The 24,865-nt window shown below is 51.9% G+C and overlaps 1 protein-coding gene across 3 annotated transcripts in view; it reads right to left on the bottom strand.

The window, feature by feature from the left end:
- The window catches only part of LOC121860623 (beta-1,4-mannosyltransferase egh-like), a 58,624-nt gene that overhangs the window by 16,904 nt on the left and 16,855 nt on the right, over window positions 1-24,865 (bottom strand). For 2 of the 3 annotated variants that reach the window (XM_042357872.1, XM_042357866.1), the window contains one exon: window positions 2,983-3,046. The gene's annotated coding sequence lies outside the window, so the exon portion shown is untranslated. Of the gene's footprint in view, window positions 1-2,982; window positions 3,047-6,148; window positions 6,258-24,865 lie in introns of those variants that run through there. The other variant, XM_042357871.1, reaches the window with a different exon arrangement.

The following is a 24,865-nucleotide window of genomic DNA, read 5'->3' as shown; positions in this document are numbered from 1 at the left end:
GAAAGAAAAAATAAAGACAAATACAGAATTTCCTCTCCCTAATGGATGCCACTTATGCAATATTTTTCCATTCATTGACATTTTAGTATGTTTAAAAATCAAAGATCGTGACGTAAACCAACAACACGACCTGTACATTAGTTTGTATTTATGACCCGATAATAATCTATGGGAAAAGAATTAGTGAGAAACGCAAATGTCACTTTATAAGTTCCAAGACGCTAACCTAACCTAACCTCACGACTCCGAGAATGTGAGTAAAACACCTCACTTATTCTCTTTAATACGTAAACATTAACCTTTCCGATGGGAGGGGAAAGGAGGGAGGGGGGAAAGGAGGGAGGGGGAAAGGAGGAGGGGGGGAAAGGAGGGAGGGGGAAAGGAGGGGAAAGGGGGGGGGAAAAGGAGGAGGGGGGAAAGGAGGAGGGGGGAAAGGAGGGAGGGGGGGAAAGGAGGAGGGGGAAGGGGAGGAAAGGAGGGAGGGGGGAAAGGAGGGAGGGGGAAAGGAGGGAGGGGGGGAAAAGGAGGGGGGGAGGGGAGGGGGGGAGGAGTGGAGGGGGGAAAGGAGGGAGGGGGGAAAGGAGGAGGGGGAAGGAGGAGGGGGAAAGAGGAGGGGGTAAAGGAGGGAGGGAGGAAAGGAGGGAGGGGGGAAAGGAGGGAGGGGGGGAAGGAGGGAGGGGGAAAGGAGGGAGAAGGAGGCTTGGATGGGGGGTGAGAGGGGGTAAGGAGGCAGGGGAGGAGAAATAGGCCGGAGCTAGGGTGGAGGGTGGAGAAGAGGAGGAGGGGGAGGAGAAGAGAGGAGGGGGAGGAGAGGAGAGGAGAAGGAGGAGGGAAGGGAGAAGGGAGGGATGAGAAGGAGGAGGGGAGGGAGAGAAGAGAGGGGAGGAGAAGAGGGAGGGAGGGAGAAGAGGGGGGGAGGGAGGAGAAGGAAGGAGGGGAGGGAGAGGGAAGGAGAGGGGAGGAGAAGGAAGGAGGGGAGGGGAGAAGAGGGGAGGGGAGGAAGAAGAGGGGGAGGGGGAGGGAGAAGAGGGGAGGGGAGGGAGAAGAGGGAGGGGGAGAAGAGGGGAGGGGGAGGGAGAAGAGGGTAGGGAGGGGGGAGAGAGAAGATGGCTGGGGTAGGGGGATGGAGAGAAAGGGGGTAGAAAGGAAGAGAGGAGCAGTAGGAAAGGAGAGAGGAGAGGTAGAGGGAAGGAAGAAAACTTACCTACAGTACACCATCTAAAACTTCCTTCTGTCAGCCAAAATACAGTATACATAAATCCCTCACTTATAACATTAATAGTTCAGTGTTGTCTCTCAACACATGACACTTGTGTAACTCTCCTCTCACACAGGTGGTCATGGTGCAGTATATACGGTACCTCTCCAAGCTAATTTATACTGTACAGTATTTGTTACAACATGAACCAGCTGTACAGTACAGTACAGTACAGTACAGTACAGTACAGTACAGTACAGCACAGCACAGTACATCCTTGACCACCGAAGGGTCAAGACGTACCTGGCGCTCCTGTCGGAGCAGCCAGGTCAACTGTTAAGTTGGCCCATACCAACCCCCTCCCCTGAACCCTCCTCCCCACCGGAATATCAACAAGTTCTCGCCAGAAGTTACAATTTCATTTAGGAAAGGAACGGAACCAGTGTTAAACAGAGGTGAACAGTGGTGAACAGTGCTTAAGTCAGTGAGAACAACTCAACAGTAACAGTCGTACCCAAGTTAACCTTCACACAGTGAGGTCCCAGGTACCCAGTGATAACGGCCCGTGAGACCCAACAACAACCAGCGATGTGTTAATCCGTCTACGATAGGAAGGCCAAAGACCAAACCTCACTCATATAACACCATCTGTGAGGGAATTACTACACCACATGTCCCTCATAACACCATATGTGAGGGAATTACTACACCACGTCAAGTCCCTCATCACACCATCTGTGAGGGAATTACTACACCACATGTCCCTCATAACACCATATGTGAGGGAATTACTACACCACGTCAAGTCCCTCATCACACCATCAGTGAGGGAATTACTACACCACGTGAGGCCCCTCATAACACCATCTGTGAGGTAATTACTACACCACGTCAAGTCCCTCATCACACCATCTGTGAGGGAATTACTACACCACGTGAGGCCCCTCATAACACCATCTGAGGGAACTACTACACCACGTGAGTTCCTCCTAACACCATATGGGAGGGAGTTACTACACTACGAGTTTGCTGTTCAACACCTACATTAATCTGCATGTTCACTGTATGTTCCTTTACCTTTCTCTAATGAAGGCTTTTGTTAAACCACCAATGTATGTAATAAGTCATTTATGTCCAATGTATATTTTCAGCCATCGGGCTGCAGAATTTTTTCAATAAACCGTTAATTATTTTTATTATTATTATTATTATTAATCTTCTCACTAATCAAAGAGCTCGTACAGTACAGGTACAGTAGTTCATTTTTAACTAGTGCTATTTTTTCTCAAAGAAGGTTTTGTACAGGTGACACAACTCGTACTGCATCTATCAGTTGAGGAAGAAGACTGAACATGTTAAAACCAACTGTAAGTCTCTTGCTGTTTCAAGGAAGCTGACGGACAGCAAATGAATAAGTAATGGTAACCTTTCACTTCACGCCAGCCTCTGTGTCTCAGGTCCTGGCTAAGTACAGATGAATTATTCACATCCCAGTTACGCAAACTTTTCAATATCAATAACCAAGTATTTCTATTATCTAGTATTAAGCTAAAAGTACAGTACAGTATAGAGTATTATGTTATTCAGAATATGGCTAAATAAAGTACAGGCGACTGATGACCCACAGAATTAAAATGACTATTATTGATAACGTGAATCAGTATAACTATACACAGTAGTTACGACCCTCTGTGATTCAGGATACTGTCCAGCATACAGTACATTAGAGTACAGTATATTTTACAAAGCAGTAAGCAATAAAGCATGAGACCTCTAACACTCACCCCGCGTGATGGATGACGTAGTTATCTTAGCCTCGGCATGGTCTGCGTCTCAGCCACACTACACCTACAAATACAAACAAACAATAGTTGGTTAGTACACTCATATAAAACACAAATTTTAATCATATTGTACTGCTTATAAAACACAGTCATTGACGGACCCTTCCCGGTACACAGTCAGACCACACATCTCAACCCTTCACTCGTCCACAGACCATGACCCTCCTGAGCTGAACCACACACCACAACCCCGAGGAGTCATCAGGACAATATCGTGGCTGGTCAGGAGGTGCTGGTAGAGGTCCCACAAGTCACCAAACTCTCTCTCTCTGCTAAAGACCTCTCCCTCTGTTACATGTAGCCGTTCTTGTGAGGTAAGGCGACGCACACATCAAATCGTCCTACAACGGGATATTTGGCAAGTGATGAGACAAGACCCTCTGTTGACACTTAAGTGAGGGAGTGAAGGAGCTGAAGGAGGTGGTGGTGAAAGAGGGAGAACAGGAAGGAGGGAGAACAGGAAGGAGGGGGGAACAGGAAGAAGGGGGGGAACAGGAAGGAATGAAGAACAGGGAGGGGTGAACAGGAAAAGGGAAGAACAGGAAGGAGGGAAGAATAGGAAGAGGGAAGAATAGGAAGGGGAAAGAACAGGAAGGAGGAAGAACAGGAAGGAGGGAGAACAGGAAGGGGGAAGCAGAACGTTGGTGATGGGGACAAGTAGGGGAGGAAGGAGGGGTCTGACCTTATAAGTATGCACCAGGTGACATTTTATTACACAACACATGTCTCTGACTCTCTACTGTACCCGTGTGTGTGTGTTCTAGGACAAACTTTTTCATCACCTGAACATTAACCACCCCAACGCTACCTGGTGTTGGGCTGGGTGGTTAATATTCACACTTAAATAAGCTACGGTGTCTATTCAGCTAATCCGAGTTTTTATTTATTTATTTTTCATAGACTTGGCAACACAGTTATTATGTTAGCTATTGTTAATTCAAGGACATACTTTGCACACAATGACTGGGTGAGAGAAACGTTCACTCAGCCAATTATATCCCCGGAAAAATTTGCTCCGAAAGAGATGAGCATGATACCCACAGTACAGTTTCCTCCGTTATGTGCTGTATGTCGTATTAACTTGGCTCCACACACACTTCAGGCGTCCTCAGCAACCATTATAATTCTTATTAACTTATTGGCTGCTAAGGAAGGCACATTGATACATTCCTATTTCTTTTCCTTTCAGTATTTTTAAGGCGACTGATTCATATTTTTATCTGAAGAACATTACATTGGTCATTATGCAGGGAACAGGGGTATTGTATTAACAAAGGTGGGGAGAAAATCGCTAAACAATCAACACTTTAATAATAATAATTAGGTTTAGGATAATTATGCACTTAAAAATCGCTAAATATGCATGCAAATATGCAGTAAAAACTGAGAAAATATGCACTTAAATATGCACTTTAAAATAGGTTAATAAATAAAAACTACTAAGTTAATAAGTCCTTTTCTGTACATTTTCTCAGTAAATTTACTTTACCAGACAGGATGTCGCCGAAGTAGGATATTTTAAAGAAGGATTAAATACAAAAAACAATATACTGACAAAGTAATTAAATAAACAATACTGAAAAAATATTCCTTTTAAGAAAATAGGAGAACAAAAGAGTGTCAGGAGGGAACTGGTGGAGCCCGTGCATCTATACCCTGCCTGGCTGAACACGAACCCATCACGTACAGTTCATGTCCAATGACCAGCCAATCACGGCCTAGCTAACCACAGCCTAATGTTGACCTATATAAACGTCACTTAAGTATGTTCCTTTTGGATATTATGACGCTAAAACAAAATGGCGCATTTTCAATTTTGTATTAGTGCAATAAAATGGATATTTATATTTCAAATATCAGTAATTTCTGCCCCAGCGTCGCTTGTATGCTCGCGAATTTTTTGACCCTTGAGGTTGAAGAATGTTTTATAATATTTTGGAATTTTCCAAATATATGCCTTACAAAACAAAAAATTATGAATATGCACTTTAGCTCAAAAATGGCTTAAATATGCATTTGCATATGCACATGCAAATGCATAATTATCCTAAGCCTAATAATAATAAACTAGAGTCAACATGTAAACAAAAGGCAGCACAACAGATCCTTAATAAGAAATAATCCCTCCTGTAAAAATCACTAATACCATCATAGGATATAAACTGTGCCTACTGACATGTTAAGTAAAAGCTAATGAGAGAAATGGTAAAGTTATATATTGTACACCTCACCTTGAGACACACACACAAAAAGTTTACCACACATACGCAAGCCCTCCCCCTCCCCGGTATAAAGTGCGTCTCATGCTTGAATTGTTCAGAACTGGCCCCAAGGTCACTTATACCGGTGTAGCAATAGTCTGCAAGAGGCTCCCCTTCCACAACGCAGGAGACACCTGGCAGTCTTTCCTGTACGACATTGTAAGTAAGATATCATGTGCAGCTTATGAGGTTCATTATCACTGTACCAGCCGATCAATCCTGAACTGATGATTATGTCATCCACTGTATCCCCAACACAGAGGTTCCTGGAGAGGCATCCGTGTGTTGTGACCTTGACGTGACCCAACTATTAACATGGGCCGCCAGCAACACCTACGTTGGTTATGGATGAAAAATAAACACTTGAACATCTAATATGTTCACCTTCCTCCCCTTCATCACTATACCAAGTCTTTAATGGTTAACCTTGTAATGAAGTTCAAACAATGGTCCTCACCCCTGTGTCAACACCAAGGTTTTACTACTCAGTTCACAGGTCATCACTGTTGTCGCCTCCCCCTCACCTGGGCACAGCTGGGCTCTCTTCCCTACATACGTCTCTCCCAGGCGCCTCCACACATTTTTAATCTTGACGGAGTTCCCTTCAAGTCGAACCAGTAATATATATCATCATCAAGACAAAGGACAAACCGAAGCTTTCGATTCCACAACAACTAAGTCATAGGTTCAAGGATGTATACTGTATAACAAGCTTGCCTCCTCGTAATATATTACGATTTTGTACACTACAATATCACTACCACAAAACCACTTGTATTAACACATACACTTTATAGTTAATACACTACTGGGGGTCACTCAGAGTGTAGCTACTATACACTTACACACTATACAGATCTTCTCCTACTGGTGTGTGGAAACAAACACCGAGCGCGGAGAGTACTGTATCTATAATGCCAGGCCTGCACGGACCAACACTGCACGAACACAGTTACAACAGGAAGCGGATGACTGGTGGATCAACAGACAAATCATGATAGTGTCGCGCGCCTATAATGTGAAAGATCCGCCAAGCACGGACATCCATCCAAACTAAGTGGTGCGCGCGACGCCTGTGTGGCCAGACTACACGTGGTGGTCCAATTTGTGTAAGACATTACTGTGATGATGTTACCACTGAGGAGCTCACCTAAATACACATGTAAGAGTTTTGGATCCTGCCTAGTTATGCTCAGCTGCCTGCCTGCCATCTTGTCGGTCTTCATATTGTAATATTATTGTATTCATGACATTGTTTATCTTCCATAAAAATAATAAACCGATACAGATCATATCACATTATGGACATAACCTCCAATACTGATACAATCACCCCCTCTTACCCCTCCCACATGGTCTACATAACCCCCCCCTCTCCCGCATGGTCTACATAACCCCCCCCCTCTCCCGCATGGTCTACATAACACTCCCCCTCTCACATGGTTCACATAAACCCCCCTCTCCCACTTGGTCTACATACTTACCCCCCTCTCCCACATGGTCTACACTGCTCCCCTCCTACATGGTCGACCACAACCACCCTCTCCCACTTGGTCTACATAACACCCCCTCTCCCATGGTCTACACACTCCCCCTCTACATGGTCTACACAACCCCCTCTCACATGGTCTCACATAACACCCCTCTCACATGGTCTTACATAACTCCCCCTCCCATGGTCTACATAACTCCCCCACCCCATGGTCTACCTTACCCCCCCTCCTACATGGTCCCTAACCCCCCTCTCCCACATGGTTCACCTTACCCCCCTCTCACATGGTCTTACCTGCTCCCCTCCATGGTCTACACTCCCCCCACCCCGCATGGTCTACATAACTCCCCTCCCACATGGTCTACTCCCCCTCCACCATGGTCCTGCTCCCCCCCCTCTCCCCATGGTCTACACCAACACCCCTCTCACACCAGGTTCCTGCTCCCCCCCACATGGTCTACTCCCCCCTCCCCACATGGTTTACATAACACACCTCCCCTCTCTCACATGGTCTACACTACCCCCCCTCTCCCGCATGGTCTACATAACACCCCCCCTCTCCCGCATGGTCTACACCCCTCTCCCCATGGTCCCATAACCTCCCCTCTCTCTCATGGTCTACCTTAACACCTCCCCCTCCTCCACATGGTCTGCACAACACCTCCCCCCCTCTCCCACATGGTCCACATAACACCCCCCCTCTCTCACATGGTCTACCTGCTCCTCCCACATGGTCTACAACACCTCCCTTCTCTCTCACATGGTCTACATAACCTCCCCCCCCTCCTACATGGTCTACCTCCCCCCCTCTCTCCCCAATTCTCACATGGTCTACCCTAACACCCCCCCCTCTCTCCATGGTCTACCTTACTCCCCTCCCACATGGTCTACATAACTCCCCCCTCCCATGGTCTGCATACCCCCCTCTCCCCGCACTGGTCACATAACACCCCCCCTCTCTCACATGGTCTACATAACTCCTCCCACATGGTCTACACAACACCTCCCCTCTCTCTCACATGGTCTACCTGCTTACTCCCCCTCCTACATGGTCTACCAGCCCCCTCTCTCCAATTCTCCCATGGTCACTGCCACCCCCCCCTCTCTCACATGGTCTACATACTCCCCCTCCCACTGGTCTCCTGCTCCCCTCCCACATGGTCTGCATACCCCCCCTCTCCCACATGGTCTACCAACACCCCCCTCTCTCACATGGTCTACATAACTCCCCCCCTCCCACATGGTCTACATAACACCTCCCCTCTCTCTCCACATGGTCTACCTGCCCACCTCCCCTCTCACATGGTCCCCACCTGCTTACCCCCCTCTCACATGGTCTCACCTTCCCCTCTCCCCCATGGTCTACCACGCTCCCCTCTCACATAGTCCCCTGCTCCCTCCTCCCACATGGTCTACCTGCTCCCTCCTCCCTGGTCTACATAACTCCCCCTCCCCACACTGGTCTCCTGCTCCCCCTCCCACCTGGTCTCCTGCTCCCCCTCCCCACATAGTCTACATAACTCCCCTCCCGCATGGTCTACCTGCTCCCCTCCATGGTCTACCTGCTCCCTCCTCCCACATGGTCTACCTGCTCCCCTCCACATGGTCTCCTGCTCCTCTCCCATGGTCTACCTGCTCCTCCTCCCATGGTCTACATAACTCCCCCTCCCACATGGTCTACATAACTCCCTCCTCCCATGGTCTCATAACCTCCTCACATGGTCTCTGCTCCTCCTCCCACCATGGTCTACATGCCCTCCCACGCAGTCTCTAACTCCCCTCCCCGCATGGTCTCCCCTGCTCCTCCTCCCACACTGGTCTACCTGCTCCCCTCCCCATGGTCTGCTCCTCCTCCCACATGGTCTACCTGCTCCTCCCATGGTCTCCACCTGCTCCTCTCCCTTAGTCTGCTCCCCCTCCCACACACTGGTCTACATAACTCCTCCCCATGGTCTCCACATAACTCTCCCCTCCCCCCCAGGTATACATAACTCCTCCTCCCACTTGGTCTACAACTCCCCTCCCATGGTCCTACTCCTCCCCTCCCCATGGTCTACCTGCTCCTCCCACATGGTCTACCTGCTCCTCCTCCCACATGGTCCCATAACTCTCCCCTCCCACAGGTCCCCTGCCACCCCACAGTCCCCCACTTCCCCCCCTCCCCATGGTCCTGCTCCTCCTCCCACATGGTCTACCTGCTCCCCCACCTCCCTGGTCTACACTGCTCCCCTCCCCACATGGTCTACCTGCTCCTCCTCCCCCACATGCCACACCCCCAATACATGATGCAACAGTTATGACAATATACACCCTAATTTATGTGATCCTATTACATAATTAGTTCGCCTAGTTTTGTGGAGGTGCGGGTATATGTGTGCGTGTGTGTGTGTGTGTGTTACTGAGGGCAGCCCCTATCTCTCTAGGATAATAATTCAATGTACACAGAAACAGACAGACACACACACAAGCTATGCACCTAAAATATACACCATACCACCACACAATACCTTATAAAGATTCATACCACATCACAAATATACACACCTCCACACTAAACACTCAGCTAAACCACACACACGAACGATTACCGCACTTCTCAGGGCACTAATTCTGTACTGACGGTGTATATATATATATATATATATATATATATATATATATATATATATATATATATATATATATAATATTCAGAAATTTCAGTATATTTCAAACGCCGTGCCATTGGAAACTGAGTTCAAGGTCGCCTGAGAACCGTGCTCTCGCATAGCGTGAGTTTGTGGAACTAGGCCTATATGATAATAAATGTAATTTGCCGAATATGATGTGATTCATGAAGTTACAGGACTATTATTGGAAATAATTATAGATCGTTTCCCAGTCTAAAATGTTGCGTACGTCCTAATTAAGCTGTTAATCGTCTGGTAAATAAGTCACTCCTGGAAAGCGTGAACCAGTGAAACAGCGTGGCTGGGAGCTGTGAAAGGCAGACCACCTCTGTGCTGTACCAGGAAGCGGATCGCGTGACCTGGTTCCTTCGTTTTTTAACATCAGTATTAACAATTAAGTTTATTCAATAGACAAAGCTTGATAGGGCGGTAAGAACAAACGGTGATTTGAGACAATAGCTAACAGCCAGGGTTTTTCAGGGTTCTGTAGGCCCCAAGCAGATAACGTCCACTGGCGGCATGGGACACACAGTGGTGAAGCGAGCTGTATGACCGTCCACTGACCTGGGTTTGAGCCACCTGTTGGTATGGTGAAGTTGAGTGACCCAGCTGTCTAGTGCCCACCTGACTGACGATCGTTTGGGTCATCAACTCTCCTCTACCTCGGCTCCAATACCACATATCTTCAGCAGCTTAGTAACCTTTTACTAACAGGAAGCTAGCTTCTCTCAACTGTACAAGCTGAGTGGCTCACTCCCTTCGTTTCATGAATGTACTGGGGTAAAAGTAAGCCAGCTGAGTGATACAGGGTCACACACTGGGACCAAAAGTCAATGGAACTTAGAAGTACATTTCCAAGGTCGAAAAAGGCTGATTTGGGCCTTAACTACGGTGACTGTTGGTTGTGCCTTAACTACAGTGCAGGTGGAATCTATGTGTTAGGTTAGAAGCATGGTTCACGGTATTGGTGGACTCCTAACTTCTTAATAATAGTGACAATATTTTTTGTGTGTTTAATACTATTTTTTCAGTTACTAATGTATGCTGTGTGCATTTTATTTCTTTATAATCTCAGTCTCAGGAATAACCTTTGTTTGAAGTAGTGTTTAAGTTTGGTTAGGAGGTGTGCATCTGTTGGGGTAATATAATTTTGTTGAGTGCCCTGAAGGCCTACTCAGGGTGGAGTTAATAAGTTCTATTTTTTATACCATTTTCTCAGTGCTGGATATCATTTTGTTGAGTGCCCTTAAGGCCTATTCATTGTAGTTATTAATTTCTTATTTTTTTAATACCATTTTCTCAGTGATTGATATTTTGTTGAAAGCCCTTAAGGCCTGGTTCATGTGTGCAAGCAACATTTCTTAATACTTTAAACTTATTGTCCTCTAATGAGGCATTGCCTGAGGTTCTAATAATTTCAACATCATGTATAACTTTTATTCCCCAGAGTAGTATTTTAAGTTCAGGTTAAGAGGTGAGCATATTGGTGTACCATTATTTCTTTGTGTCTGTAGTGTTGGAGGGAATATAAGTGTCTAAATTTTACTGTGTCTCATTCATCCCAGTCACAGACGCTATCCTTCCACGGGTCACGGACAAGTCATTTTGTTTAGTAAATTTAAGTGTTCTTGTCCTGGTTCGGGATTTCTCTCAAAGGGGCGCTTCCACTGCAATTACCATCTAATAAACCCCAAGTCAAGTGAGAAATTAAAGTCCAGTAAATTCCGACCGGTTATATATATATATATATATATATATATATATATATATATATATATATATATATATATATATATATATATATATATATATATATATATATATATATATATATATATATATATATATATATATATATATATATATATATATATATATAATATATATATATATATAACCAGAAAAAAAATTCCCTTTCTTAATTCACATCTTCAGGGGTACAGACTAGAAAATACAAACCAAGGTGTATATATACAGAGGAGGTGAGACCAAGGTCACAATGGTCAGGTATTGAGTAATGACCCAGCCTTCTCACCTGTTTACAAATCTTCTTAATTACAAAATTGTAACCAGGTGAGAAGGCCGAATCTGACCTCTGACCTGACCACCAACCGTTGTGTGCTATTTAAAATTAGTCATTACCTAATACCTGACCATTGTGGACCTGGTCTCACCCTCCTCTGTATATATACACCTTGGTTTGTATTTCTCTCTCTAGTCTGTACTCACCCTGAAGATGTGAATTACACCTTCGTGTTTTCTTCTTTCCTTGTGGTTATATATATATATATAATATATATATATATATATATATATATATATATATATATATATATATATATATATATATATATATATATATACTCGGTTAAAAAGTATCTTTCAGGAAGGGTCCGATGAATTTGGAACTGAACAATCGTGTTGTCTCGTTAGTGTTGGTAGGTGTGAATGTAAATACATTTCCTACCTATTATGGAAGGCCCAATCAAGTTATTTCATTAAAAATGTAAAATTAGTTCATTACACTATGATTGGCGAATAACCGTACGCCTTATGGGCCTTTATCAAAAAACCTTCGTGGTGTCATTTTGGTTCGCACACCAATTATAAAGATAGTTTTGTACCGAGTGTACACAGGCTGAGGGCCCTACACTTACAACACTAATAACTTCCATTTCCATTTTGATCATTATGACACTAAATTTTTTTACCCATATTAATAAAATGGAGATTCTTAAGTGACATATTTATTTACTGGTATTCCGTTCTTTTTTGTGACACCACAAGGAACAATGTTTACCGAAGGTGTGTTGATGGTATATTAATCTGGTGGGTGGGTGTGTGTGTGTGTGTATATGTGTGTGTGTGACCCCTGGCTGGTCACACGCCACACTGTTCACATCTTGCCACAGTAGCCACACCCTCTCGTCTCTAACACCCCCACCCAATCCTCCTACGCATGCACACTCCCTCCACCCTTGCCCTTCCAAGCCTCCTTGGCACCCACCCCTACATTCCCCTCACCCAGACCACACCGCAGCTTCCAACACATTACTGCCGCCACCAATGTGCCCCCTTCACCTCTACTGACCCTAATTCAATCCTCATCACAAATAAAAACAATAAAGGTATGTGGGTGACCTTATCTTGGCAGCACAATCTCTCTCTCACAGTGAAAATCGCCGCCTTATCGGGTATTACCTCCTGAAGAGCTGGGCTGGGCTGGGCTGTCTGTCGAGAAGCCTTATGCTTCAGGCTATCACAAACGCTGCCGGTATCAACGTGGACCAACTTGCCCCATACACATAGACTGTGGCCAAGAAACACTGCTACTCTCCCTCTGCCCAAGTCTTATGTATACAACGCCTAAGTGACTCTCTGTAACCAAATACAGTACAAGGTATATGGTCGTCCTTCCCCTTCTTTCATCGCCGCCTTCGGGGTATTTCTGCTTTCTCGTCTTCCAAGTCGTAATTAAAAACACACAAACTGATGGTGGTGTGAGTAGTCAAGGAATTCCAAGGGTGAGGTTTGAGTATCGGTCACAAGTGGAAGTGGTAAGCACCTCAAGGGGCTCCTCTAAGTGGTAGGTAGTGTGTGTGTGTGTGTGTGTGTGTGTGTTGGGGACGAGACGGTTTCAATGTGATTTTGGTGTGGTAGTGATGGTGTGGTAGTGATGGTGTGGTAGTGTTGGTGTGGTAGTGATGGTGTTGGTGTGATGGTGTTGGTGTGGTAGTGATGGTGTGGTAGTGTTGGTGTGGTAGTGATGGTGTTGGTGTGATGGTGTTGGTGTGATGGTGTTGGTGTGATGGTGTTGGTGTGGTAGTGATGGTGTGGTAGTGTTGGTGTTGGTGTGATGGTGTTGGTGTGATGGTGTTGGTGTGGTGTGGTGTGTGTTGGTGTGGTATGTGTGTGTGTTGTGTGTGTGGTGAGTGATGTGTGTGGTGTTGGTGTGGTAGGTGATGGTGTTGGTGTGATGTGGTGTTGGTGTGGTATGTGTGGTGTGGTGTGTGTTGGTGTGGTGATGTTGGTGTGGTGATGTTGGTGTGGTAGTGATGGTGTGGTAGTGATGGTGTGGTAGTGATGTTATTGGTGTGGTGGTGTTGGTATGGTAGTGATGGTGTGGTAGTGATGGTGTTGGTGTGGTGATGTTGGTGTGGTAGTGATGGTGTGGTGATGTTGGTGTGGTAGTGATGGTGTGGTAGTGATGGTATTGGTGTGGTGGTGTTGGTATGGTGGTGATGGTGTGGTAGTGATGGTGTTGGTGTGGTAGTGTTGGTGTGGTAGGTGTTGGTGTGGTGAGTGATGGTGTTGGTGTGGGGTAGTGATGGTGTGGTATGGTGATGGTGTTGTGTGGTGATGGTGTGTGGTAGTGTTGGTTATGGTAGTGATGGTGTTGGTGTGGTGATGTGTGGTGTGGTAGTGATGGTGTGGTGATGTTGGTGTGGTAGTGATGGTGTGGTAGTGTGATTGTTGTGGTGGTGTTGGTATGGTGGTGATGGTGTGGTGTGTGGTGTGGTAGTGATGGTGGTGATGTTGGTGTGGTGTGATGGTGTGGTGGGGTAGTGTGGTGTGTGATGGTGTGGTGGTGTGGTGTTGGTGTGGTGGTGTTGGTGTGTGGTGTGTGGTGTGTGGTATGGTGTTGGTGTGGTGGTGTGGTGGTGTGGTGTTGGTGTGGTTGTGTGTGGTGTTTGGTGTGGTAGGTGATGGTGTGGTGTGGTGTGATTGTGGTAGTGTGGTGGTGTTGGTGTGGTAGTGTTGGTGTGGTGGTGTTGGTGTGGTAGTGATGGTGTTGGTTTGGTGTGATGGTGTTGGTGTGGTGGTGTTGGTGTGGTAGTGTTGGTGTGGTGTGTTGGTGTGTGATGTTGGTGTGGTAGTGTCGTAGTGATGGTGTTGTAGTTATTAATGATGGTGTTGGGTGTGGTGGTGTTGGTGATGATGCAGATGGCTGACAGTATAGTGGTAGGTGGCACTCCCACTTGAGAACCTTACACACACACACACACACACACACACACACACACACACACACACACACACACACACACACACACACACACACACACACACCATCCTCGTCATCGCCACCTTCTGCCACCGGCAGTCACCCGCCCACCTCGTGCAGTGCGCCACTACAACAAAATTCAACCCGTAAGAGCCCGCACTGATAGATATAAGAATAGCACCATCCCATCTATTGTTAAAATTATAAACAACTCCTGATTTATGTACTGTACAGCCCTGTAAATGTATTTAACGTATATTAATATGTCTAAATCGCATGTAAGTTTGTATATTTTCAGCCACCGGCTGCAACTCTATTAATAAACCGTTTATTATTATTATTACACACACCCGTGTGAAAAGTGCGACAGCCAGTACCAAAACACGTTACGAATAACTACAGTACACACTCCTCCACTTCCCACACCTCCACCACTACCTAGCCAAAATAACCTAACCTATATTTCTGGTTATAAAATAGAGAGAGAGAGAGAGGTATAGTACGTTCTAAATACTGCTATGTAGGACCCCCCCCCTCTCTCTAGTGCCACAGGCGTCACGATTCTTTTATCTTGACCCACACTACACTGGAGGAAGGAACAACTACCAGTCATTAAATCATGCATCATGTATGAGTCGCGGCAGAGGTCGGGCTACAATACAGTACAGTCGCGAAAAAATACTAACTCACCGGGTAACCATGGCCACACGCCGCCGCCTCACTACTGCTACAGTAACCCTGTACACAAACAACCCCATCAACCCCCCCCCGTTATGGTACGTTTATCACTACCTCCTCCTTCCCTTCCTAATACTTATCACCCCTACCCATCCCCCTTCTCTTACAGTACATTTGCAGCCCCCTCCCCCTCCCTCTCTCCCCCTTCCCTTGTTTCAAACATCTTACATCCCAATAACATCCCTAGCATCCACCTCCCCTCTTCCTCCACTCCCTCTCCTTCTTCTCCTCCACCATCCCCTCTCCTTCTCCCCACCATCCCTCTCCTTCTTCTCTCCACCATCTCTCCCCTTCTTCTCCTCCACCATCCCTCTCCTTCTTCTCCTCCACCATCCCCTCTCCCTTCTTCTCCTCCACATCCCCTCCCTTCTTCTCCTCCACCACATCCTCTCCTTCTTCTCCTCCACCATCCTCTCCCTTCTTCTCCTCCCACCATCCCCTCTCCCTTCCTTCTCCTCCCACCATCTCCTTCCTCTTCCTCCCACCACATCCTCTCCCTTCTTCTCCCTCCCACCATCCCCTCTCTTCCTCCTCCACCATCCTCTCCCTTCTTCTCCTCCACCATCCCCTCTCCCTTCTTCCTCCTCCACCATCCCCTCTCCCTCCCCACCATCCTCCTTCTTCTCCTCCACCATCCCTCTCCCTTCTCCTCCCCACCATCCTCTCCCTTCTTCTCCCACCACCATCCCTCTCCTTCTTCTCCCCCCACCATCCTCTCCTTCTCCTCCACCATCCCTCTCCCTTCTTCTCCTCCCATCCCTCTCCCTTCTCCCCATCCCCTCCCTTCTTCTCTCCACCATCTCTCCCTTCTTCTCCTCCTCTCCCTCTCCCTTCTTCTCCTCCCACCATCCCCTCTCCTTCTTCTCCTCCCATCCCTCTCCTTCTTCTCCTCCCATCCCTTCTTCTCCTCCTTCTTCCTCACCATCCATCTTTCATCTTTCTCCTTGTCTCTCCCGTGTTTACTCACACACACACACACACACACACACATTTGTTTAGTAGTATGGGCTGTGGTGGTCATGTTGCTAAAAGCTGAGCCTTAGCACAGTGTTAACACCGTGTCGCCACCATCTAGTTCTTATACGCGACAAGTGCTGTACCAACGTCCTGCCTCTCCTGTTTCCTCAATCAGTAGCATCTCGTCACTCCCATCCTCCAGTCACAGTCAACATTCATATTATACATACATCATCTCATCATCTGTGTTATTAACTGTCTATTTATTTTCTTGTTAAAACAGAACTTTCTCACTCATTGACATTGGTGCACTCAGTGTTCCACTATACACCACCTCCACACCCTCCCTGTCTCCTCCACACCCCATACTTCTCCTCCACCCCCCTCCTCTCTCTCCCCTCCTCACCCCTCTCCTGTCCCACTCCACTCCCTCCCTCATCCTCCCTCCCCCTCACTCTGTCCCCCTCCACCCCCCTCCACCCCTCCACTCCTCCTCCTTCCCCCTCCTCCTGTCTCCTCCACCTCCTCTGTTCCTCCCCTCCTCCTGTCCCCTCCACCCCCCCTCCTCCCCTCACTCTTTCCTCCCTCCTCCTGTCCTCCACCTCCTCTGTCCCCCTCCACCCCTCCTCCTGTCCCCTCCACCTCTGCCTCCCCTCCCTTCCTGTCCCCTCCCCCCTCCTCCTGTCCTCCACCTCATCTGTCCCCTCCACCTCCTCCTCATCTGTCCATGCCTCACCACTCCTGCCCTCCTCCACTCATCCTGTCCTCCACCCCTCACTCCTGTCCTCCACCCCTCCTCCTGTCCCCTCCACCCCCTCCTCCTGTCTCCTCCACCCCTCACTCCTGTCTCCTCCATCCCCTCACTCTGTCTCCTCCACCCCTCCTCCTGTCCCCCTCCACTCCTCCTCCTGTCCTCCTCCCCCTCCTCTGTCCCCTCCCACCCCTCCTCCTGTCCTCCCTCTGTCCCTCCCCCCTCATCCTGTCCCCTCATCCCACACTCACGTCTCCTCTCCCACTCCATCCCTCCTCTGTCCCCCACCCCTTCCCCTCATCCCATCTCTCCCAATCCACCCTCCTCCCAATCTGCTCCCCTCATCACTGTCTCCTCCACTTCCCCTCCTCCTGTCCTCCACCCTCCACTCCTGTCCTCCACCCCCTCCTCTGTCCCCTCCACCCCCTCCTCCTGTCTCCTCCACCCCTCCTCCTGTCCCCTCCACCCTCACTCCTGTCCCCCTCCACCCCTCCCTCTGTCCTCCTCCCCCTCCTCCTGTCTCCTCATCCCTCCTCCTGTCTCCTCCCACCTCCCCTGTCCTCCCTCCCCTCCTCCTGTCCTCACCCCTCACTCTGTCCCCCCCCTCCCCTCACTCTGTCCCCCTCCCTCCTCCTGTCCCCCCTCCTCCACCCCCTCCTGTCATCACTCCACCTCCTCTGTCTCCTCCCTCCTCCTCCTACCCTCCCATCTCATCCTCATCTCCTGCTCCTCCTCCTCTCTGTCCCCTCCACCCCTCCTCCTGTCTCTCCACCCCTCCTCCTGTCCCCTCCACCCCCTCCTCCTGTCCCCTCCACCTCCTCCTGTCCTCCTCCTCCTCCTGTCTCCTCCACCCCCTCCTCCCCACACTCACCTGTCCCCTCCACCCCTCCCCTGTCTCCCTCCCACCCCCCTCCTGTCTCCCTCCACCCCCTCACTCCTGTCCCCCTCCACCTCCCTCCCTCCTCCTCCTGTCCCCTCCTTGTCCCATCCCATCTCCTGCTCATACATCATCTCCTCATCATACTCATCATGTCTCCATCACCCCTCCCCACACACTCATCCTGTCTCCCTCCCCACTCCTGTCTCCTCCACTCCTCCTCTTCCTCCTCCCCTCCTCCACTCCCCCTCCCTCCTCTGTCCTCCACCCCTCACTCCTGTCTCCCTCATCCCCCTCCTCTGTCTCCTCCACCCCTCCTCCTGTCTCCCCTCCCACCTTCACTCCCTCCCACCTCCTCCTGTCTCCCCTCCCTCCTGTCTCCTCCTTCTCCTCCACTCCCCTTCACTCCTGTCCCCTCACCTCCCTCTCTCCTCCTCTGTCCATCTCCCTCTGTCTCACCTCCTCATCATGTCTCCATCCCACACCATCATGTCTCCTCCACCCCCTCCTCTGTCCTCCACCTGTCTTCCTCCCCCTCACTCACACCCTCACTCCTGTCCCTCCTCTCCTCCTGTCACCTCCACTCCTCCCTCCTGTCCTCCCTCCTCACTTGTCTCCTCCTCCACCCCTCCTCTCTCCCTCCTCCTCTCCCCTCCACCCCTCCTCTGTCTCCCCTCCACCTCCTGTCCCCCCTCCTCCTTGTCCCCTCCCCCTCCACCTCCCTTCCTCCCATCTGTCTCCCACCTCCTCTGTCTCCCTCCATCACTCATCTCTCATCTCTCATCCACCATCCTCATCTCCTCCCCTCTGTCTCCTCTCCTCACTCCTCATCCTCCATTCATCCTCATCCCTCATCCCCTCTCCCCATCCCCATCCCCTCCCTCTCCTCACCCCTCCTCTCACTCCTCTCCCTCCACTTTCTCCTGTCCTCCACCCCTCATCCTTCTCCCCTCTCCCTCCTCCTGTCCCCTCCACCCCTCACTCTGTCTCCTCCCACCCCTCCTCCTGTCCCCTCCACCCCTCCTGTCCCCTCCACCCCCTCCTCCTGTCTCCTCCACCCCTCCTCCTGTCCCCCTCCTCCCTGCCCTCCCTCTCTCCTCTCCTCCCTCCTCATCCTCCCCTCCTCTCCCTCGTCACCTCCTCCCCCTCCTCTGTCTCCCTCCACCCCCTCCTCCTGTCCCCTCCACCCCCTCCCTCCTGTCCCCCCCACCCCTCCTCTGTCCCCCCCCACCCCTCCTCGTCCCCTCCACCCCCTCCTCCTGTCTCCTCCACCCCTCCTCCTGTCCTCCTCCTCCCCCCCCTCCTCCTGTCCCCCTCCACCTCCCTCTGTCTCCTCCACCTCCCTCCTGTCCCCTCCACCTCCTCTGTCCCCTCCCACCTCCTCTGTCCCCTCCTCTCCCTCCCCTCCTCCTGTCCCTCCTCCCCTCCTCTGTCCCCCTCCCCCCTCTTCCCCCTCCTCCTGTCTCCCTCCCCCTCTCCCCCCCTCTCCCTCCTCCTTCTCCTCCTCCCCTTCCTCCTCCTGTCTCCCTCCTCCCTGTCTCCCTCCTCCTCTCTCCCCTCTCCCTGTCTCCTCCCCTCTCCCCCTCTCCCCTCCCCTGTCTCTCCCCTCCCCTCCCCCCTCCTCCCTGTCTCCCTCCCCCTCCTGTCTCCCTCTCCCTCTCCCCTCCTCCCCTGTCCCTCCCCTCCCCCTCTCCCCTCCTCCCTGTCTCCTCCCCCTCCCTGTCCCTTCCTCCTCCCCTCCCCCTCCTGTCTCCTCCCCTCTGCCCCCTCTCCCTCCTCCTGTCTCCCTCCCCCTCCCTCCTCCTGTCTCCTCCCCTCCTGTCTCCTCCTCCTGTCTCCTCCTCTCTCCCCCTCTCTCCTCCTGTCTCCTCCTCCTGTCTCCTCCTCCTCTCCCCTCCTGTCTCCTCCTCTCCCCCCCTCTCCTCCTCCTCTCTCTCCTCCCTGTCTCCTCCCCCTCTACCCCCTCTCCTCCTCCCTGTCTCCTCCCTCCCTCTCCTCCTCCCTCTCTCCTCCTGTCCCTCCCCCTCTCCCCCTCTCCCTCCTCCCTGTCTCCCTCCTCCCTCTCCCCCCTCCTGTCTCCCCTCCCCCTCCCCCCCTCTCCCTCTCCCTCTCTCTCCTCCCTGTCCCTCCCCTCTCCCCTCCTCCTCCTGTCTCCCTCCCCCTCCCTGTCTCCCCTCCTCCCTCTCTCTCCTCCCCTGTCTCCCTCCCCCTCTCCCCCCTCTCCCCTCCTCCTGTCTCCTCCCCCCTCCTGTCTCCCCTCCCCCCTCCCTGTCTCCTCCTCCCTCTCTCTCCTCCTCTCCCTCCCCCTCTCCCCCTCTCCCTCCTCTCTGTCTCCTCCTCCTGTCTCCTCCCCCTCCTGTCTCCTCCTCCTCCTCCCTCCTCTGCCCTCCTCCTCCTCCTGTCTCCTCCTCCTGTCTCCTCCTCCTGTCTCCTCCTCTCTGTCCCTCCTCTCCCCCCTCTCCCTCTCTCCTGTCTCCTCCTCCCTGTCTCCTCCTCCCTCTCCTCCTCCTGTCTCCTCCCCCCCTCTCCCCCTCTCCCCCCCCTCCCTGTCTCTCTCTCCTCCCTGTCTCCTCCTCCCTCTCCCCTGTCTCCTCCTCCCTCTCTCCTCCTCCTGTCTTCCCCTCCCCCTCACCCCCTCTCCCTCCTCCCTGTCTCCCCTCCCCCCCCCCCCCTCTCCCCCCCCTCCCCTGTCTCCCTCTCTCCTCCCTGTCTCCCTCCTCCCTCTCCCCTCCTCCCTGTCTCCTCCCCTCCTGTCCCTCCTCCTCTCCCTCCTCCCTGTCTCCCTCCCCTCCCTGTCTCCTCCTCCCTCCCTCTCTTCCCTGTCTCCTCTCTCCCTCCTGTCTCCTCTCTCCCTCCTCCCTGTCTCCCCCCTCTCCCTCCTCCTGTCTCCCTCCCCCCTCCTGTCTCCACCTCCTCTCCTCCTCCTGTCTCCTCTCTCTCCTCCTGTCTCCTCCTCCTGTCTCCCTCCTCCCTCCTCCTCCTGTCTCCTCCCCCTCTCCCCCTCTCCCTCCTCCCTGTCTCCTCCCCCCTCCCTGTCTCCCTCCTCCCTCTCTCTCCTCCTGTCTCCTCCCCCTCTACCCCCCTCTCCCTCCTCCTGTCCTCCCCCTGTCTCTCTCCCTCTCTCTCCCTCCCTGTCTCCCCTCCCCTCCTCCTGTCTCCCTCCCCTCCCTGTCCCCTCCTCTCCCTCCTCCCTCCCCCTCCCCCCTCTCCCCTCCCCTGTCTCCCTCCTCCTCTCTCCTCCCCTGTCCCCTCTCCCCCTCCTCCCTCCTCCCCTGTCTCCTCCCCCTCCTGTCTCCCTCCTCCCTCTCCCCCCTCCTGTCTCCTCCCCTCTCCTCTCCCTTCCCTCCTCCCTCCTCCTGTCTCCTCCTCCTTCTCTCTTCCCCCCTCCTCCCCCTCACCCTCCTCCTGTCTCCCCCTCTCCCCCTCTCCTCCTCCTGTCCTCCTCCTCCTCCTCCTGTCCTCCTCCCTGTCCCTCCTCCTCTCCTCCTGTCTCCTCCTCTGCCCCCTCTCCTCTCCTGTCTCCCTCCCCCTCCCTGTCCCCTCCTCCTCTCTCTCCTCCCTGTCTCCCTCCCCTCCCCCCCTCTCCCCTCCTCTGTCTCCTCCCCTCCCTGTCTCCTCCTCCCTCTCTCTCCTCCCTGTCTCCTCCCCTCTCCCCCCTCTCCCTCCCTGTCCCTCCCCCCTCCTGTCTCCTCCTCCCTCTCTCTCTCCCCTCCCTCCCTCCCCTCCCCCCTCTCCCTCTCCTGTCTCCTCCCCCCTCCTGTCTCCCCTCCTCCCCTCTCCCTCCTCCCTCCTCCCCCCTCCCTCCTCCTGTCTCCTCCCCCCTCCCTGTCTCTCCCTCCCCTCCCCTCTCCCTCTCTCCTCCTGTCTCCTCCCCCTCTGCCCCCTCTCCCCTCCCTCCTGTCTCCCTCACACTCCCTGTCCCCTCTGTCTCCTCCCCCTCTGCCCCCCTCTCCCCTCCTCCTGTCTCCTCCTCCTGTCTCCTCTCCTCTCTCTCCTCCTGTCCTCCCCTCTGCCCCCTCTCCCTCCTCCTGTCTCCTCCCTCCTCCTCCTCCTCTCTCTCCTCCTGTCTCCTCCTCCCCCTCTCCCTCCTCCTGTCTCCTCCCCCCTCCTTCCTCCCTCCTCCTCTCTCTCTTCCTGTCTCCTCCCTCTACCCCTCTCCCTCCTCCTCCTCTCCCCCTCTCCCCTCCTCTCCCCTCCCCTCCCCTCTCCCTCCTCCCTGTCTCCCCTCCCCTCCCCCCCCTCCCCCCTCCTGTCTCCTCCTCCCTGTCTCCCCTCCTCCCCCCTCCCCTCCCCCCCTCCTCCTCCCTGTCTCCCCTCCCCCTCCCTGTCTCCTCCTCCTGTCCCTCTCCCCCTCTCCCCTCTCCCCCCTCTCCCTCCTCCTGTCTCCTCCCCTCCTGTCTCCCTCCTCTCTCCCCCCTCCCTCCTCTCTCCTCCTCCTCCTCCATCCTCCTGTCCCTCCTCCTCTCCTCTGTCTCCTCCCCCCTCCCTCTCCTCCTCCTGTCTCCTCCCCCTCCTGTCTCCTCCTCCTCCTCCTCTGTCTCCTCCCTCCCTGTCTCCTCCCTCCTCTCCCCTCCTGTCTCTCCTCCTCTCCCTCTCCTGTCTCCCTCCCCTCTACCTCCTCCTCCTGTCTCCCTCCCCCTCCTGTCTCCTCCTCCTCTCCCTCCTCCTGTCTCCTCCCTCTACCCCCCCTCTCCCTCTCCTGTCTCCTCTCCTCTCCCCCTCTCCCCTCCTCCCTGTCTCCCTCCCCCTGTCTCCCTCCTCCCTCTCTCCTCCCTGTCTCCCTCCCCTCTCCCCCTCTCCCTCCCTCCCTGTCTCCCTCCCCCCTCCCTGTCTCCTCCTCCCTCTCTCCTCCCTGTCCCTCCCCTCTCCCCCTCCCCCCCCTCCCTGTCTCCTCCCCCCCTCTCCCTCCTCCTGTCCTCCCCTCCCTGTCTCCCTCTCTCCTCCTGTCTCCCTCCCCTCTCCCTCCTCCTCCTCCCCTCTCCTCCTCCCTGTCTCCCTCCCTCTGCCCCCTCTCCTCCTCCTGTCTCCTCTCTCCTCCTGTCTCCTCCTCCTCTCTCTCCTCCTGTCTCCTCCCCCCTCTGCCCCCTCTCCTCCTCCTGTCTCCTCCTCCTCTCCCTCCTCCTGTCTCCCTCCCCCTCCTGTCTCCTCCTCCCTCTCTCCTCCCCTGTCTCCTCTCCCTCTCTCCTCCCTGTCTCCCTCCCCCTCCCCTCTCCTCCTCCTCTCTCTCCTCCCTGTCTCCCTCCCCTCTCCCCCTCCTCCCTCTCTCTCTCCTGTCTCCCCTCCTCCTCTCTCTCCTGTCTCCTCCCCTCCCCCTCTCTCTCTCCCTGTCTCCTCCTCCTCTCTCTCCTCCCTGTCCCTCCCCCCTCTCCCCCTCTCTCCTCCTGCCCTCCCCCTCTCCCCTCCTCCCTGTCTCCCCTCCCCTCCCTGTCCTCCTCCTCTCTCTCCTCCTGTCTCCCTCCTCCTCTCTCTCCTCCTGTCTCCTCCCCCTCTGCCCCCTCTCCCTCCTCCTCTCTCTCCTGTCCTCCTCCCCCCTCCTGCCTCCTCCTCCTGTCTCCTCCTCCTCCTGTCTCCTCTCCTCTCTCTCCTCCTGTCTCCCTCCCCTCTCCCTCTCTCTCCTCCTGTCTCCTCCCCCTCTCCTCCTCCCCTGTCTCCTCCTCCTTGTCCTCCTCCTCTCTCCTGTCTCCTCCCCCTCTCCCTCTCCCTGTCTCCTCCCCTCCCTGTCTCCCTCCTCCTCTCTCTCCTCCTGTCTCCTCCCCTCTCCCCCCTCTCCCCTCCTCCCTGTCTCCCTCCCCTCTCCCCCTCCCCTCCTCCTGTCTCCCTCCTCCTCCTGTCTCCCCTCCTCCCCTCTCTCTCTCCCCTCCCCCCCCTCTCCCCTCCTCCCTGTCTCCCCTCCCCTCCCTGTCCCCTCTCTCCCGTCACCACCCCTTCGTCTCAGGTGTGTGTGTATACCCATCACCTCACCCTGTATGTTTCCTTTGACTCATTGTATTACTATCGTTCATATTTCACATCTATTTCTATCTTGATGTTTATTTAATCTCTTGTTGTTTCTTCTGAATCAAATATAATTCACTTTGCTTCAGAGTCGCACAATCTACAAGCGTCTCTGTACACCTTTAGAACATATGTACACAATTTCAGATACAATTTACCTGTTTATATTCATTCATATTTTTCTTATCCTCTCTCTCAGATTCAGTTCTCGATTCACTTGGTAGGTTCCTCTCTACCTTTTAGACTTACTCATAGCTTCATTATACCAGTGTTTAATGTATTTCACTAGTCTACGTGTGTGTGTGTGTGTGTGTGTGTGTGTGTGTGTGTGTGTGTATATTTTTTGTGTGTCGTTTATATGTGTGTGTGTGTGAAATCCATTATTTATTTCATTATTATCTGCTATATTTTCAGCTTATGTATATATAAGTTTTATAGTAGTAAGTCACTCCTTATATTAACATGTATTATCCCTCATTTTAAAATATTGTAAATGTCTTATTAATCGTATAATATACCATCTACTATCATTCTGTATTCTACTTCTGTCTTTCATATGCTTTGTTATTTGTTATTTGTCATTTTGTTGTTGTGTCTGTTGTCATAATGTATTTTGTGTGTGTGTGTGTGTGTCATGTGTCCATCATGTCTTTCTCTGTTTGTGTGTGTGCTTACAAATGTGTTCCCATGTGTGTAGGCATAAAACCCACCACTCTATGGTAGACACTATTGACGTGAGCCTATTGTGAGAGCTGTTAACGTGAGAACCTGTTAGCGTAAAATCTGTGGCGTGAAAACCTATTAACGTAAAATGTCTGTAACGTAAAACCTTCTTGTAAAGAAACTGTATTTGTAATCTATTAACGTAAAACCTGTGTGAAACACAACCCAACATGTCTTCTTACATTTCACCTATCCCATCATGTGTCTCTGAAGCCTACACATGTACATATTTGGTACGTCTACCTGCCAGTAGCGTGCACATTAAACTGAAATAATATTTATCATGCAATTTTGTGTAGCATCGCCATTATAACTGTGTTTATCCAAACTCATCACCCTTGTGTGCATGGCTTCTA

This window comes from Homarus americanus, unplaced genomic scaffold (assembly GCF_018991925.1).
Source record: "Homarus americanus isolate GMGI-L3 unplaced genomic scaffold, GMGI_Hamer_2.0 scaffold11150, whole genome shotgun sequence".
Taxonomy (NCBI): Eukaryota; Metazoa; Arthropoda; class Malacostraca; order Decapoda; family Nephropidae; genus Homarus; species Homarus americanus.
This window is presented reverse-complemented; position numbering and strand designations above follow the sequence as displayed.